This window comes from Falco naumanni, chromosome 4 (assembly GCF_017639655.2).
Source record: "Falco naumanni isolate bFalNau1 chromosome 4, bFalNau1.pat, whole genome shotgun sequence".
Lineage (NCBI taxonomy): Eukaryota > Metazoa > Chordata > Aves > Falconiformes > Falconidae > Falco > Falco naumanni.
The window spans coordinates 59,816,252-59,831,725 of NC_054057.1; the positions used below are offsets into that span (position 1 = coordinate 59,816,252).

The window sequence follows — 15,474 nt, forward strand, 5'->3', positions numbered from 1 at the left end:
TGAGCTCTTGAGCTGGTTGGAAGTAAATTAATAGCATCAGCTAGTGGCAGTGGTAACAGATTTGTCAGACAGAGAGCATGACTAATAGGGAACATGTGGAAAACACATTTTGTCAAAAGTGCCTTGGTTGCTTGGGGAAAAAGAAAAATAATAAAAAAAAAGAGGCAAGGCTCACGAGCGAGAAAACCCGCTCTGGAGCTCCTGCTTTGCTGCGCTCCCAGGCAAGGCTTTCTCTGAAGAGGTGATGCACCTCTCTCCAAGCTGCTGGATGGGAGCAGAGAGCAGATGAAGGATGGGGAAGGGTTTTGAGCACACACAGGGACTTTTTGGCTTCTTTGCAGAAGCAAGAAGAAATAAGAAGTAGTATGGGAGTGTACACGAAGCCTAAGGCAAGTGGAGAAGGAAACCTCCACCCTGATGGTCCAAGGGTTGCCTCTCATCCCTGCTCCATCTGTGGGGAGCTTTTGGCATTGCTGTCCCAGAGGGATCAGGGCTCCAGATATCTGCTGAGATGGAAATAGACAGCCAAGGCCAAAAGTCTCCCCAGGGGCCAGCAAGGAGGAGAAGGAAGCAACAGCAGCAGCCAAGAAGTCACAAAAATAACCAGATGCAGCCTCTGAGGGGAGAAGGCACAGGAATATGTACATTTTGATCAAGGGGGGGATGCTTGAAACTGCATGGTTTATCAGGAAATTTCATCCCTGGTCCTGACAAAGCAGGATATTCACCCTGCCGTCAGACCTCTGGTTTCCCCAAGTGGCTGAAGGCATGTAGAGGGACCATTCCGGCTCACTGGAGCATCTCACGCCAACGCTTTTGCAAGCAGCAGCATCTACTGCCCTACTCCACACTGGCTAACACTTCAGCCGTACTGCTGAAAGTTGCTCTGCGAGAGTCAAGGAGCACATGGGCCTCTGCTGAGCCCACAGCTCGGCTGTGTGACACAGCCTCATTACATCTAATGGGGTCTCCGGCCGGGGTAGCATTTCTGGATCTATTGCAGTAACTTTCCTCAAGGTTTTAAGTTGTAAACTACTCATACACGGTGATAAGTTAATTCACTGTTCAGAAGTAGCCAGCTATGATAGGAAGTGGAAAAGCCCTATCAGCTAAGTCCGGCATAGGGATATACACACCCTTAGGGGAAAATGCCACACTGGGGAAACCAGGTTTTGGGAGGCATTTTGGGGGAATAAGCCTCTAAAGAAGTTAGATTATCACAACCCTGGCTGCATGCTTCAACTCAAGCACATACCACATTGACAAGACTCTCAAAGGACACAGGGAAATAGGGAGCTCATTTTGAAGGAGACCACCATGGCTGGAGATCTCCTCCAGCAACAGGCCACCCTCCCTGGAGATCTCCCATTGGGACCTCTCTGAGGGGGAGAAAACGTGCAGCAAGCTGAGGCCATGTTACCCCTGCGTGTTCCCGGGGCTGGGTTTGGCCTCCAGCACACCAGGGCAGTGACCTCCTTGCCCACATGGTCCTTCAAGCCTGGAGACACTGCAGTGGGTCACCTTGTGGACACCTCTGCAGGGGCCACTGCGTGGTCCTTGGGTGCATCCCCCCCTCAAGCGGGGACCCCACAGCTTCTAGCACGTCACACCACCTACTTGTAAAAGAAAAGCCCTGTGAGATCCATCAGACCTGAGGGATGGCCACCAAGATCTCATTCCCATCAAAGAACTGTGGTGAGACTTCCACCCGCTCCAGCGGGTGCAGGATGGAGCTGCAGAGAAGTATTATTAGTTATTTAAAAATAACTAGCTGAGAACAACTTCCAGGCTCTGCAGGACTGCGGGCAGCAACTTGAAGATAAAAGGCAGCTCAGCACGGTCCCTGTCCCACAGGTCATGCAGCCCTTCCAGGCCCTTTGCTTTCTAACTGTGCAGGTTATTTATACACACGCAATCTCGTCTGGTAGTTTTTTTGGGGCATCCGTGCTCCAGGCGAGGCAAGCAACATCTGCTCCTGCTCCAGCCTCCTGCCCAGCAGGTCTGGCCATCACACGGGCAGGGATTGAGTGGTTCCCATCATCAAACCATCACCCACGGGCCAAACCATCACCCAGGGAAGGAGGCAGAAGACTGGAGGCAGAGCCAGAAACGTACGTTTTCTCCTGCATGCTTTAGGGGCAGGGGGGTTTCACTGTCCAAACAGCTTGTGTGAATGCTAAATCCACTGCTGTGTGGGAAATAATGGAGGATGGCAGGAGGATGCACACGGTTATGAACAGTTTGTGTTTTCTTCCTCCCAGGGAAGACACTGGAGAGAAAACAGAGCTTTTCTAGCCATAAATGAATGTACAGGCTAAACCAGTAATAGGCACCTTTTCACTCCCCACCCCTGCAGCGTCCCATGTCCTGGATTTAACACTTGCATTGAGAAAAGGGAATAAAAAAAGAGGGTGGTGACAGAGGGGGAATGGATGTGGTGAAACCTTGTATGATTCTGGTTGCTGCTGGGAGTCACATCTTCAGGTCACCTCTCGACGCCTCTTCCCTCCGTCACCCAGAGCTTTAGGCGTTTTCCAAGGCTTGTGACTAATCAGGGCTCGCATCATAAGAACTCAGCCAAAACCTTAACTCTCTTTAAAAAAAAAAAAACATTACAGGCAACAGAAAAAGCTGTGTCAGTGTCTGTTGCCAAAATCTGCTTCATCACAAACCTCTGCATGGACTTTTCAGGACAGTGGTGATGACAACCCCAGCGCAAACATGTCATTTGAATGACAGAGACAAGGTCTCATAACTATTCAGCAGTGGGTTGGGGTTTTTTCTGCATCCAGCTCTGCTTGTTGGGTGAACCCAAGAAGGTTTTTGATCTGGATCAGGACATTGTGGTTGGTCTCTGGCTCTTGCAAGGAGCAAATGGAGAAAATCTGGTCTCACACATTTTTCCAAAGCCCGTGGGGATTTTGGCTGCATAATGTAAGGATGTTTGAAAACAAGGTAAAGGCTGCTTTCTTTCATGCACTCTGAAAATATAAACTCTGGCTCTGAATTGCCATGAAATTTGGACGATACTTGTAGCTCAGTTAGCCTAGAAGATAAGTCAGAAAATAGAATTTCTCTTAAGTTTGCATTGGTTTGCAGAGCAAAAAGCCAGTGCTGTTAGCAGGATGAATAATATTTCTGCTGAAAAACACTGAAATGTTTCCTTTGGATATCACTGACTGATGACCACAGAAAGGTAAAAGCACTTCACTTTGAAAATGATAAAAAAGAAAAAAAAATCTAATATGGTTAAATAACAAAAAGATTAAAATACCAAAGTACGAAAGCCCAGAGGAAGTGTTTAAACCCAGGCTGGAGAGCAGAAGCTATTTATTCCAGCCCTTCCCAGCTGAAAATTTCACTGTGAGGGACACATTCTCAAGATAAATGTCAGTATTTGCAAAACCACCTATTTTTTCTGATAGGAACCTTTCTGCCCAAGTTTTCAAGGCTGGTGAGATAACACGGGCTGACATACCAAAAGGTGGCAAGCAGAGGCTCACGGAGAGCCCTGGGGACACGGCTCAGCAAAGCCCTTTATAGCATTTTCCCCCTGCGTCTGTTCCTCCTCCAAAGAAAGCATCTGCCTCCATAGTCAGAGGTCAGATTGAGCAATTATTCCCTTCTCTATTTGCTTCCCTTTCCTGAACTGGCCGGAGAAGCAATGGGAATAAAAGGCCATCTCCATCACCCGTTGGGGCTGTACCTGGTGATGGTGTTACCCACGTCTCTCCTGCGAAGCCACCGCGGCTCCCGGAGCTCTCATAACAGGAAGCAATAAACTTTCCAGCTGGCGTTGCCAGCCCCGGCTGGCCTGCAGCACAACCCTGTGAAGCCACGCCAGGCTTGACTTGCCATAGACCTTCCTGTACTTGTACAAAAGAATGAAAAAAAAAAAAAAATCCAATAAAAATCAAAGGAAATCCATCCCCTGGCAAAAATGGCTATGCAAAAGTTCACAGCACATCACCTCCTCCCACTGTTGCCCCTGCGGCTGCTCCTCCATCTGCAGTTCACTGAGCAGCGGCACGTTAATGCAGGCAGGGGCGGAGGAAAAAGGTCGGGGTGCATGGGAAAGTTTGGGGAATGCTGGAAAAAAAGTCAAGTGGCCACATTTTTGGCTGCTCCAGGTGTGGGTTGGTTGGTCGGTTGTTTTTTCCCCTCTTTTTCCCTAACACCTGTGGATGGCCAGAGATGGTGTATTAGGAGGGAGCCTGGAAAGAGCCCCAAGAAAAGGAGGCAGGAGCGAGGGGAGCGGGAACAGAGGTTGGAAGCTCAGCCACGGCTTCTGGGCTCCATTCGGGAGCTGCTGGGTGAGGTCCCTGGCTTGCAGTGAGCAGCAGAGAGGAACGTTTTCCCCTACTCTTCAGCTGCATGAAAACCCTATTCACAGTGTCAGTGGGGGGAGACGGAAGGGGGTGGGAGCAGCCAGCAACTCTGCACAGGGACGAACATCTTAGACACAGCTTGAGGTTAAAGACAGCAGCCCCCCAAAGCAAAGGTGGAGCAGTTGTGTCCTCTGTGGCTCCACCCAAGCAAAGCAGGACATGCTCAGCACCTCCTCCAGCTTCCCCCACCGAACCCCTCTTGCAAATACCTGCAAATAGTTTTTTGGTTTTCTTGTGGAAAATGCCTTGCAACTGCACAGACAGGCTGCTGACTCAGAGTTTGACTCTTACTGTTCTTGCAGCAATTGCAATAAGAAAAATGACGGTTTCATCTCGGTCACCACACACCTCGTCTGTCAGACACAGGGACGGCCACCGCAATAGGTGGGACAACCTGCGCATACCTGGCCAGGAGGGTGATGTTCAGCCAGCTCCATTACACATAGCAAGCCTCAGGATGGAGTCTCCCACCAGGATTTAAATGAGCTTTACGTGGGTTGGAGCAACCCAGGGAGGCTCTGCCACTGCCCTTGGCTCTGGCTGAAGGGTGCAGGAGAAGCTCAGCACAAGAACTGGGTCCAAAGTTATCTTCATTTCTTTACCGCCCCAAAAATATCTGTAATATGCCCGCCAAAGTGCAGGTTAGAGGAACCATGTCTCAACCCTAACAAGGAGCTTGCAGTGAGCAAATGCCCCACAAATTGCTGCAGGAATGAGACCCACAGGATCCAGCCCAAGTACCTGAATCAGGTCCACACTCTATCTGGTTCTCAAGATGCTCCATCATACAGCCTTGGCCATACACTGTGACCATGGAGAGACTGCCCTGTCCTACACTGGCCTTGGGGCAGAAGTCATGCCTTACTGCTTTAAACCACCATGTGGCTAATTCCATGTGTGGGTGATCTGGAAGAGCTGCTATGTTTGTGAGCAGATTTAAGGTCCTTTAGCTTTGGTGTGGCATCTGCTCAGGGTGCCGATTCCCACTCTGCACTCTGCTCTACCAGGGACGCAACGCTAGTCTCCTAAACCCACCATCCAGCATCTCAACAAGTGGTTAGCTTGCAGGAGCTGGGGTGAAGCTCAGCGAGGACTTTACAAGATGCTTTATCTGAACCAGGACATCTAAGACACCAAACCTCTCTGAAGATCCCAGCCCTCATCTCTGGCACATCTGTTTCCTAATCTCTTGGCTTTGGATGATCCTCTGACTTGCCAGGTCAGATAAAGCCATAACAGTGAGGCCACTTCATGACCCAAGTGTTGTGCAAACGGGGAGAAGGGCCGCGGACTGCTGCCAAACCCTTCCCTCCGCCGTATAAACCCATCCCGGCTCCCCGCCCAGATAAACTCAGTGCTGCAGACCTGCCACCCCAAATCACTAAAGCGTCCTGCTGAGCTCAGCCCTGGCTGCCTGGACACCAGATCCCTCCCCAGGGTAAAACAACCTCAACATCAACTAAACAAGGATATCAAAGACAAGAAAGCAAATTGCAAAGCAAAAAATACAACGCTTGGATGTGACTTTATGGCCCGTTTTTCTATTACTAATAAGATCTAAACATAGTTAAAAGGGAAGAGAGAGTCGAACATGATAAATAAGGAAACAAACGGGTTGGGCACGTTCTTGCCAACTGTTCTTAGATAACAGACAAAACAGAAAATAAAGAAAAAAAGGAAGCGTTATTACTGCAAGTGCTTTCCTATCCTTCTGGCCGGGTTCCCAGCATGACCGGGACAGGTTTCATTCTGCTCACCGAGATCTATCATTACATCAGTAAATATTTAAATAACTGCTTAGGTAATTCTACACAGAGATAATTATACAGTCATGTTTACATGCAGAAAAGAGGAGGATGAGAGAGAAATGCCCAGAGGAGTGCCCGGCACTGGCCAAGCGGTACGGTACCTTCCCCGGGAGCCCTGGGGACGGAGCATCGGCGAAGGCTGGCTGGTCTGATCCAAAGGTGAGCGCGGGGTGGGAAAGGGACGGGAGTCTTCCTGGATGTGTTTACATAGGTGGGTCCCCACCCGCTGACGCCGATGTCAGCAGCTCATGCCTCACATCTGGACGCCACTGGGTCCCCCGTGCCAAGAAAGGAGACCACATGTCTCTTCATCCCCAAAGCTGGCAGGACTGGAGGGGTGTTGAATCAGTGTCCCTCCTTCCCCTCCAAAGGTAGACAGTGGGGTGGAGAAGGTGCCCTCGAGCGGGCATCCAGGTGGGAATGGAGCCAGGCCCCTCTGGCACTGGGCTGTGCTGATGCTCAAAGCAAAGGTTGACTTGGAGATCTGCAGCACAAGAAGTCTAAGCCCTTGGGCATCCAATGGGGTGGTGGTAGCATCTTCTCCACCACACCAGGCGTGAGCAAACACCTGCCTATCTGCCGTGCTGGGCATCCAGCTATCCAAAACCTACACCAGCCCCACCAATCCCTACACCAGCCCCACCAAACCCTACACCAGCACTACAAAACCCTACACCAGCACCACAAAACCCTACACCAGCCCCACAAAACCCTACACCAGCACTACAAAACCCTACACCAGCCCCACCAAACCCTACACCAGCACCACAAAACCTACACCAGCCCCACCAAAGCCTACACCAGCCCCACAAAACCCTACACCAGCACTACAAAACCCTACACCAGCACCACAAAATCCTACACCAGCACCACAAAACCTAGACCAGCCCCACCAAAGCCTACACCAGCCCCACCAAACCCTACACCAGCACCACCTAGCCTTACACCACCACTACACCATACACCACCTCCATCAAAACATACACAACCTCCACCAAACCCTACACCACCACTACCAGTCTGTGCACCACCTCCAACAAACCCTACACCACCACCCCTGCAACTCTTGGTGTCCTTAGGTTGGGACCATGAGCCTGAGGGTTTGCCATGGTCCCATCACGCTTCATGCACAGGGCTAAGGCAGACACCCCGCACCCTTGCTGCCTGCCCCTCCTAGCAAAGGATGGACCAAACTGGTCCCTGCTACCCAGCTGCCTTCACCCCATGCAGTGTCAGGGTGGAAGGAGCCAGCAGATCTGGGCTGCAGCCAAGTGTTCTCAGAGGACCACCATGGGATGGCACCTTTCTCCCTGTGGCATTGCCCTCCAGGACATGCTGCATGGCCCCTGCTGTAGGACAGCATAATCTCTTACGGTCTCTCAGCCTTTAATGAACACACAGGGCTGTGCAGGTTGTCGGTCCCGAGGTGAACAGCCACGCTCACTGCCCCTCAGGAAGCCAGCAGCAGGTTGTGCTCCAACGTGAGTGCGCACACTGCTTTGCAATAGGTTGCTCCAGGGAGCGAGCACCAACAAAAGGCTAGAGAGAATAAAGGATAAGGTCAAATCCAGCTGTGAAAACAAAGATTAAAACCCTCTGAGCCTACAGCATCCCTTGGCCAACGCGCGGGAAGCAATGCGCCAACATTAATTCCTTTCCCCATGTCCATCCAATAGATATTTTTTCATGAATGAGCATGTTGAAGCGGAAGGGGAAGGAAGGGAGATGCAGGAGGAGGAGGAGGTGGACAGCCCTTCCACGCCTTTTACAGAGGGGAACCTCTGCAGTTCATGGACAGGCAGGGCCGTGGGTCTGAGCCAACGATGCTCCCGTGCTTGGGGCTCATCCACATCCTGAGCCAGGTGGGCAGCGATCTCAGGATTTTCTCCTTTTGCTTACACAACAGGCTGGTCATGAAGGTAGAGATCTTCCCAAGACAGCACCAGGCACATGGGGGCATGGGGGCAGGTTTTGCTAGAGAAGTGAGCAGCTCAGGTGCATGCTACCCTGCTTGCAGCAAACCGTCCCACCCACTGGGATGCGGTAGGCTCCTGCTGCCAGAGCAGATACCCCTGGCATCACCAGGGCTTGCACAGGGGTCAAACACCTCCATAGCAGGTTCTTGGCTGGTGCCCAAGCAGGGATGTGTGAAGCTCCACTGTGAGGCTGGGGATGGGACATAGAGGATGCTACTGTCACAGTTCAGCCCGCAATAATACTAAACCCCTCCCAGACACGCAGCAAGACCCTTCCTAGTCTCCCAGTCTTGTGCTCACAATTCTTTTCTTCCATGCCCTCTGCCAGCCCAGAGCAGGTTCAGCCTCCTCTGCTCATTTGACCATTGCTAAGTTTAGAGGGGTAAACAGCATGGAAAACTATGAAAAGAGGGTGCAAAAGGAAAATACCCTGACCCTCCTCCACTTTGCAAGAAGTAGCCCTTAGAAATGCCAACTCAAGGCCTCTGACCTACAGGCAGCGGCTGGGACACATCTAGGTTTGCTGCTGGCCAGCTGAGGTCCATCCTCTTCGCTGTGGATCATGGGCTGGGCACCCAGCCCACCACAATTTGGTATTCCAGGAAACCCACTGGAAGTTTTCTGGACTGAATAGCTGCAGTCAGTGACCTGACCATTACCAGAAGCTGAGGAAAGAAGAAGTTGTAGGAGGCTCTTCTTGAAAACTCACTCTTTCCATCTCTGGTTCTTTCCCTCCCTTCCTCTCCAAATCATCCTCCCTTTAGCCTCCAGACAGAAATAAATAAGAAACCACAACAACATCTGTGTTTCTGAGAAAGACTAAGAAGCAACAACTGAAAGGACATGAACCAAACCCCTGGCTGATGTTCTTCAGCATTGCTACTAGGACGGGTCAGCCTGCACACAGATGGACAGGGCAGAGCCCTGTGGGCCATGTGTGCAGCCACGAGGAGCTGGAGCCAGAGGAGCAGAGTCCCACTGGTGGTACCCAGCTCACTGCCCCATGATGAATACAGGGCCTGTGAGCTTACTTGCACCATCTGAAAACAGATCTTCATCCATCGTCATCTTTTTCCTCTAACTGCATTTTGAGTCGCTACTGGCCTCAAAGCCTGGGAGCCTTCATCTCAACCCACTGGAGCCCACGTCAGCGCTGCTCATCCAGCTCTCTGCTGTCTCTAGGGTGGCTCCAGGCAGAACTGATGAAGGCACCCTTATTTCCACCTCTCCCAAAGGCAACAGCACAAGGGAGATACAGTTTTGCCTTCTTTCAAGCAGTAAGAGTCCTGCAAACCATGAGCCACAGCCCCGACCACTAGCACCAGCCACAGCCCTGTGACAGAGGGTGGCCGACACATGATGTGCAAAGGGACTTGCCTGGTAGGAGTTAGTATCCAAACCAAGCCCAGGAGGTCCCATAGAGGGTCTCTCCCATGACACTGCCACGCTGTTCCATGTGGGACTTGACCCCAACAAGCTACATCATTGCCTCCTGCTTAGATGCGTCTCTTCTGCTTACAGCCTTGAGAAAACGTCATTGCACCGCCCTACCATCATCCCAGGCTCCCCTTTGTGTCCATCCCCACGGGTTTTTTCTATGCTGCTGGCTCCAAAAATGAACAGGCCTTCTCCGGGCACACCTAATGTCACATCTCACCATCTTTAGGACTGCAGATCCAGACCCCAGACAGCCCTCGCTCTGCCACTATCCATTCAAAGGTCCTCACTCCGTCCCTGTTTCAAAAATTCAGCTGACCAAGTGGGTTTTCTCCTTTGGCTGGAGCCCTTCTTGTCTGCCCTTGATTTAATTGTCCAGTTGTAATAGCCAAGAATTTCCAAAACCTGGTGGAAAATTAAAGAATCAGTCCAAGAGCAAAACCACCCCTGCCTTGGAGAACGGCGCTTTCGTTTCCTGCCAGCCATCCTCTCTCAGGCGCTGAGAGCAAAAACTTCAGGCTTTTCCAACCACTAAATCACCCCGTTGGACTCATTATGGGGGCAGCTGAACTACACCTAGTTCCACCTATTGAAATGACGGCAACAGCCTCCATCCCACAGGAACTGACCCCTTTACTGTCGCCGATGCTGGTGGAAGTGCTGATGACATATGAACGTTAGTGACCGTTATTAATTTCCAGCAGTGTTTGCTGAAGTTGGAGCCAATGCAGAGGCAGGGGTGGAGGGGTGTAAGCTCAAGGGGCTGGAGATGGGATGTGGGGGTACTCAACCCAAAGGAGAAGCCAAGGACTGCATGGAGGGGGGGAATTATGGCTTTGATTAAGAGTTAGCCCTTCCAGACTGAGCAAGGTGTAGGCTGGTTAGCCAGGATGCTCTGCATGTCAGGATATCCATTCCAGTCATGGAATCATAGTATCACCGCATATCTCAAGTTGGAAGGGACCTATGAAGACCTTCAGGTCCAACACACTTTAGCCAACACACCAAAGTCCTGCATTCAAAACCACATGACGTGGTCAGTGGGCTTCACAGGACCAAGAAATGGGTCATCACGGAGCAGTGCACAGCGCCTCCTCTTGCAGCTCTCAGCCAAGTCTGCCCAGCAGAGAAGTCACACACATACTCAGCCCGTCACCTGCCCCATCCTGGCCAGCGCTGAGGAGATGCCATCACTCCTCCACCAGCTCCAGTCCCTGCCCAGACTTCTGTCTAGCTCCTGCTTACAGAATTTTGGGAGGCTTTTACCTGCAATTCGGGGAATGACCGATTTCATCCTTTTTCAAGCCTGTCCGTGCAATAGCGCCATTAATGCTGTGGAAAAGAAGGGAACAGGGGGGACCTCCAGCCTCTCTGCTGTGCAGTGGAAGGGGACGGGTGAACCGCGCATCCCTGGGCAGGTCTGTTTTTGAAAAGCAATTACTGGCAGGGAAGAAGGCAAATCCTGCATTCCTCAGCGAAGGAATCCAGATGATATCACCTCCTGCCCGGTGGCAGCAGCATTCCTGCCTGCAGCGGCTCCCTCCAGCCAGCCCCTGCCTTTGCTACAAATATTTGTTTTGGCTTGTTTTTTGGAAGCTTCCCATTACAAGGAATAACAGCAGGATGGACTTTCCTACTGTAAGGCTTGTCTCTGTACCAGTACATTAACACGGGCCACAGGTTAATAGAGGTTCACACATGCCAGCCAAAATTTTACTGCCAGTAGCAGAAGTGTGTATGTGTGTGGTAGTTGGTTTTTTGATTGGTTTTTTTTTTATTAAAAAAAAAAAACCCAAAACTTGTGTGGTGCAGCCCAGACTGAGAGGTATCAGAAATCTCTTAAAATAGAAGGCTGCCTGCTCCACTAAACCACTTTCAACCGAATTTGCTCTATTTTCTCGTATGTGTATCTGTGCTGGAGGCATGTAGGTGTGCCTCTAATCCTGTGGCTTTCTCTCCCTCATTTTCTAGTAGGTCACACCTAGTAGGATCCATCTACTAGGATGCCTAAAGCAACTCTGGATCTTTCCTAACCAACTGGCCTGGAATAAGGTGCCCTTTTCCCTGGAAGGGGAGTCCCAGTAGACGCTTCTAAGAAAAGGGTTGCAGAGGTGTGGAGCAATTGTGGGGTAACGTGGAGGCAGGACCACGTGCAGCATGGTGGCTTCTCCTCAAAAGGAAAAGATCCCCCGTGGTACCCTCCAAGACTGTTTTTAAGGCACTTGGGTGGGATTTAGTTGCCTAACCCTAGGTGTTCAACCCTCCCTGGAGCTGAGCTTAACATCTGCTTGACCTCCGAGGGCTGGTGTGGGACAGAGCTCAGTTTCCAGCTCTTCTCTCTGCTCCTCCGGATTTCGCTACGTGCTCTCAGGAACCAGGGGAGCAGAAACACACCTTGTCCAACATGTGGTATCCTCCTGCAACTCTGTCCCACTAGTTTACATTTTTAACTACCCTTAATATTATCCATCCCCGCGCAAAGGTGCTGCTTGCACCCCACTGTTCACCCACTTCTCCGTAGCACCCGTGATGATGAAGGAGGGAAGGGGGACACAACTGGAGGGTCAGGAACTGACTGTAACGTAGGTGCCTTGCAGCAGGTGGATAAATTGCTTCCTTATGCTCCAGGATGACCCACTGCTGGCACCTGAAGAAGTTTCACTCCCAGACGTTGACTGCAGGTCTAATGGGAGAGGGACAGTCCTGCCCTTCAGGGGAATATGCTAGAAGAGCAGCAGAGTGTTTTTGTGAGACGCCTGTGAGGTTAGATTACCCTAAATCCCACAAGTGCTGATGGGATCTCACTCAAAGGCACTGATTTTACTAAAACATGAGTTGTGCCACTGAGCTCCTAGCAAAGGCATAAGGAGAGGAGTGACAGGAATGGAAGCCAGCTGCATTATTAATGCCAGTACAAGGTATTGCCCCCTATCTGAGTGCATGGGTGAGCAGGTCTGGGTTATAAAAAAAGCACATTTAAGCAACCTGTAGCGATAGGACAAGGGGGAATGGTGTTAAACTGAAAAAGGGGAGATTTAGATGAGATATTAGCAAGAAATCCTTCCCTGTGAGGGCGGCGAGGCGCCGGCACGGGCTGCCCAGAGCAGCTGTGGGTGCCCCAGCCCTGGCAGTGCCCAAGGCCAGGCTGGACGGGGCTGGGAGCCACCGGGGAAGGGGGCCCTGCCCATGGCATCCAAACCGTTCCAAGATCTATTAATCCCTTTTGGAGGTTTCTCAAGCTGACGCCTCCTGCATCTGCTGATCACCTTATTCTGCCAGGCCAAGGAGGCTGTGAGCACACGGACGGGGACCCCAGGCACCACAGTCTGGCTCTCTTGGTGCCAGATATGGCCTTCATTGGCGTAACAGCTAAATCTGGATGGATCCTCACCACACTGATGGGTGAAATCACCTCTCCTTCCCCATAGGGACTGCAGGCTGCAGCAGCCTCTTTGAACCAGGCAGGAGCCAGGCGTTTTGCACAGCTGCTGGGCAGCCCGAGCCCTAAATCAACCCTTCTTCAATTAGTGCAGGACTTTCATCAGTCCTCTGTTGTTTTTAAGCTTCAGTGATAAGAGGCTTCGGTGAATGTTTCAAATTGTACATAAACAACAGCCTGCCAACATAAACACTATAAAAACACTCCCTGTAAATCACGCACCAGAGTTCACCCTTACTAGATCTATTAACATTTTCTGGAATGGCTAAAAAAAGTGCTGTGGGCTGCCAGGAGGCTCTGCAGCCACGGAACTGGGGAGAAAGAGAGACATGCAGTGCAAAAGCTTGCAAGAAATCAGCTTCTGGGAGCAGAGCTTCCTTCTCATCCTCCCACCTCGGGATCTCTGGGCAAGCTCTGCTCACCGAGAAGTAAATAAATGAGCTCCACACCCACACATGTCCTGGCCAGCATGCGGAACCTTGCACGTGTTTGCCGTTAGACACAGTATTTCTTGCAGAAAGCTGCCTGCTTTTCTGGCTTGGCTGCATCCATCTCCGCTCTTAACAGCCAGGAGTAAAGTTATCTTGCAAAGCAGCTTCAGAGGTACCCCACGGACCCTCACAGCTCACGCTGACCTTGAGGGCTAAAGCAGGAGATCAAAACCTCCTGTGTTTGGCAGCGGAGCTTTCTCTGATCTCCAGGCAGAAACAGCCTCAGTCAAACCCTACAGCAACCTGGAGAGCCAAGAAGGGGGAGGTCTGGGGCAGCCCCCACACCGGGGGCAGACCCAGCTCTGGTCTCTTTGCTGCGGGTCCTGCCTGATGAAAGCCCCACAGTGCTGCAGCCCCTGGCCATCTCCCAGGCTGGAGCCAAAGGAGAAGGCACAGGGATCCTCCCACTCTCCCAAAATCACGGCGGCACACAGTCTGTCTCACCAGCCTGGGGATGCCCAGGACAGCTTTGCTGGAGCTCCTCACCTCTCTGCTCACATGGGAATGCCAGGCAGGTCTCCATGCCCCACCCAGGGTGGCGGGATGGCTCATGCTCCACCAAACCAACATTCCCCACCGAACACTGTGTCCGTCCTGCACAAACCTGTGCATCCATTCAACCAGGAGCTGAAGCTAAGGCTGATCTCTTCTCGCCCATCTCCCCCTGGTCCTGCAGCACGAAAAATGCTTTGTCTAGGGAATTTGCAGCCTGAAAGTGACCACCTCCTGCGAAGCCAAGCCAAGCACGTAACAAAGCTCCATTGAATAGCAGCTTTCCTCTGGGTGCCCTTGGAGAAGCGGCTACATGAGCGCTGAGCAGCTTCTCCCTATTGCTGCTCCAGCAGCTGGAGCATCCCGCGAGCCAGCAGCCTTCCCTGCAGCCCCGGCAACGCTAATGGGTTGTGGCATCTCGGATGACCTTAAACACCTATGTGGGGGCAACCAAAACGGGCCCGGGGTGTCCCGTATACAGCCCATAGAGTCTGGGTGCTGGGGTCAGCACAGGGTCCTGGCCCCGGCAGTCTCCCCTTTCCCAGGGGACCCAACCACAACCCCAGGAGAAGCCGCGCTGGCAAATGAGGTTCTTGCTACAGGAAGGATTGCTTTGCAATGCCCGTGGTGTCATCTTTTCTCTCTCTCTCCTCCCCTCTTCTTCTCCAGCATTGCTTCCTTCTTATTAGCTTGATCTAGTTTGACTTGAAACTCTGCAGAGCTGGGGCTGGCTCACATCTTCCCCAGAGCCACGAGGTGCTCCCATCCCACCGATCACGAGAGGAGAGCAAAGGGCTGCTCTCCTGCTGCAGAAAGCCCCAGGGGACCTGGCAGTGCTTGCACAGGCCACCAGGTCACCAAAACACTGCCAGAGCCAGGGAGACATCGTCTGCTCTTGCATCATGTCACTAGATAGCAGCTCCTCCCCAGGGCTCGGAGCAGAGAGAAGGGCAGGGGGGAGCTGCCTGCCCTGGAAAGGAAACCAGGACATAAACTTCTTAGTGAACCTGGTTAACTATTTCTGTCTGGGAGCACAGAGGAAAGGGCTGGGCAGAGCAGAGAGCAATACCATTGTCCCCAGCAGGAAAAAAAAAAGAGGGATGATAAAAATGTGCCTGGAGGAATTTGGCACAGGCTCATGTTTGAACCGGCATCATGTTTCCAAAGCAGAGGCTTCCAGATGCACAGTAGGGCGTTCTCCGGGACGGAAACTGGTGGGGAGCATCACTTTGGGTCGTGGGTTGGATTAACTCTGCATTGATGCAGAGGGGCAGAAGGAGAAGGGATTCAAGCACCCAAAGATGCTGAGGGCTGGGCTGGAGCTGGCAGTGATGCTTCAGCCTGGCGGCTCAGCCGCAGTGGGAGACAAGCCGTGTTTCTGGGCTGTTTCCCCATGATTTTACCTATTTACATCCCCCCAGCAGCCCTCTGGTGGGCTCACAA

At 51.8% G+C, this 15,474-nt stretch overlaps 1 protein-coding gene across 2 annotated transcripts in view; it reads right to left on the reverse strand.

The window, feature by feature from the left end:
• GJC2 (gap junction protein gamma 2) overlaps positions 1 to 15,474 on the reverse strand; it is a 38,416-nt gene that overhangs the window by 10,701 nt on the left and 12,241 nt on the right. The window lies entirely within an intron of this gene.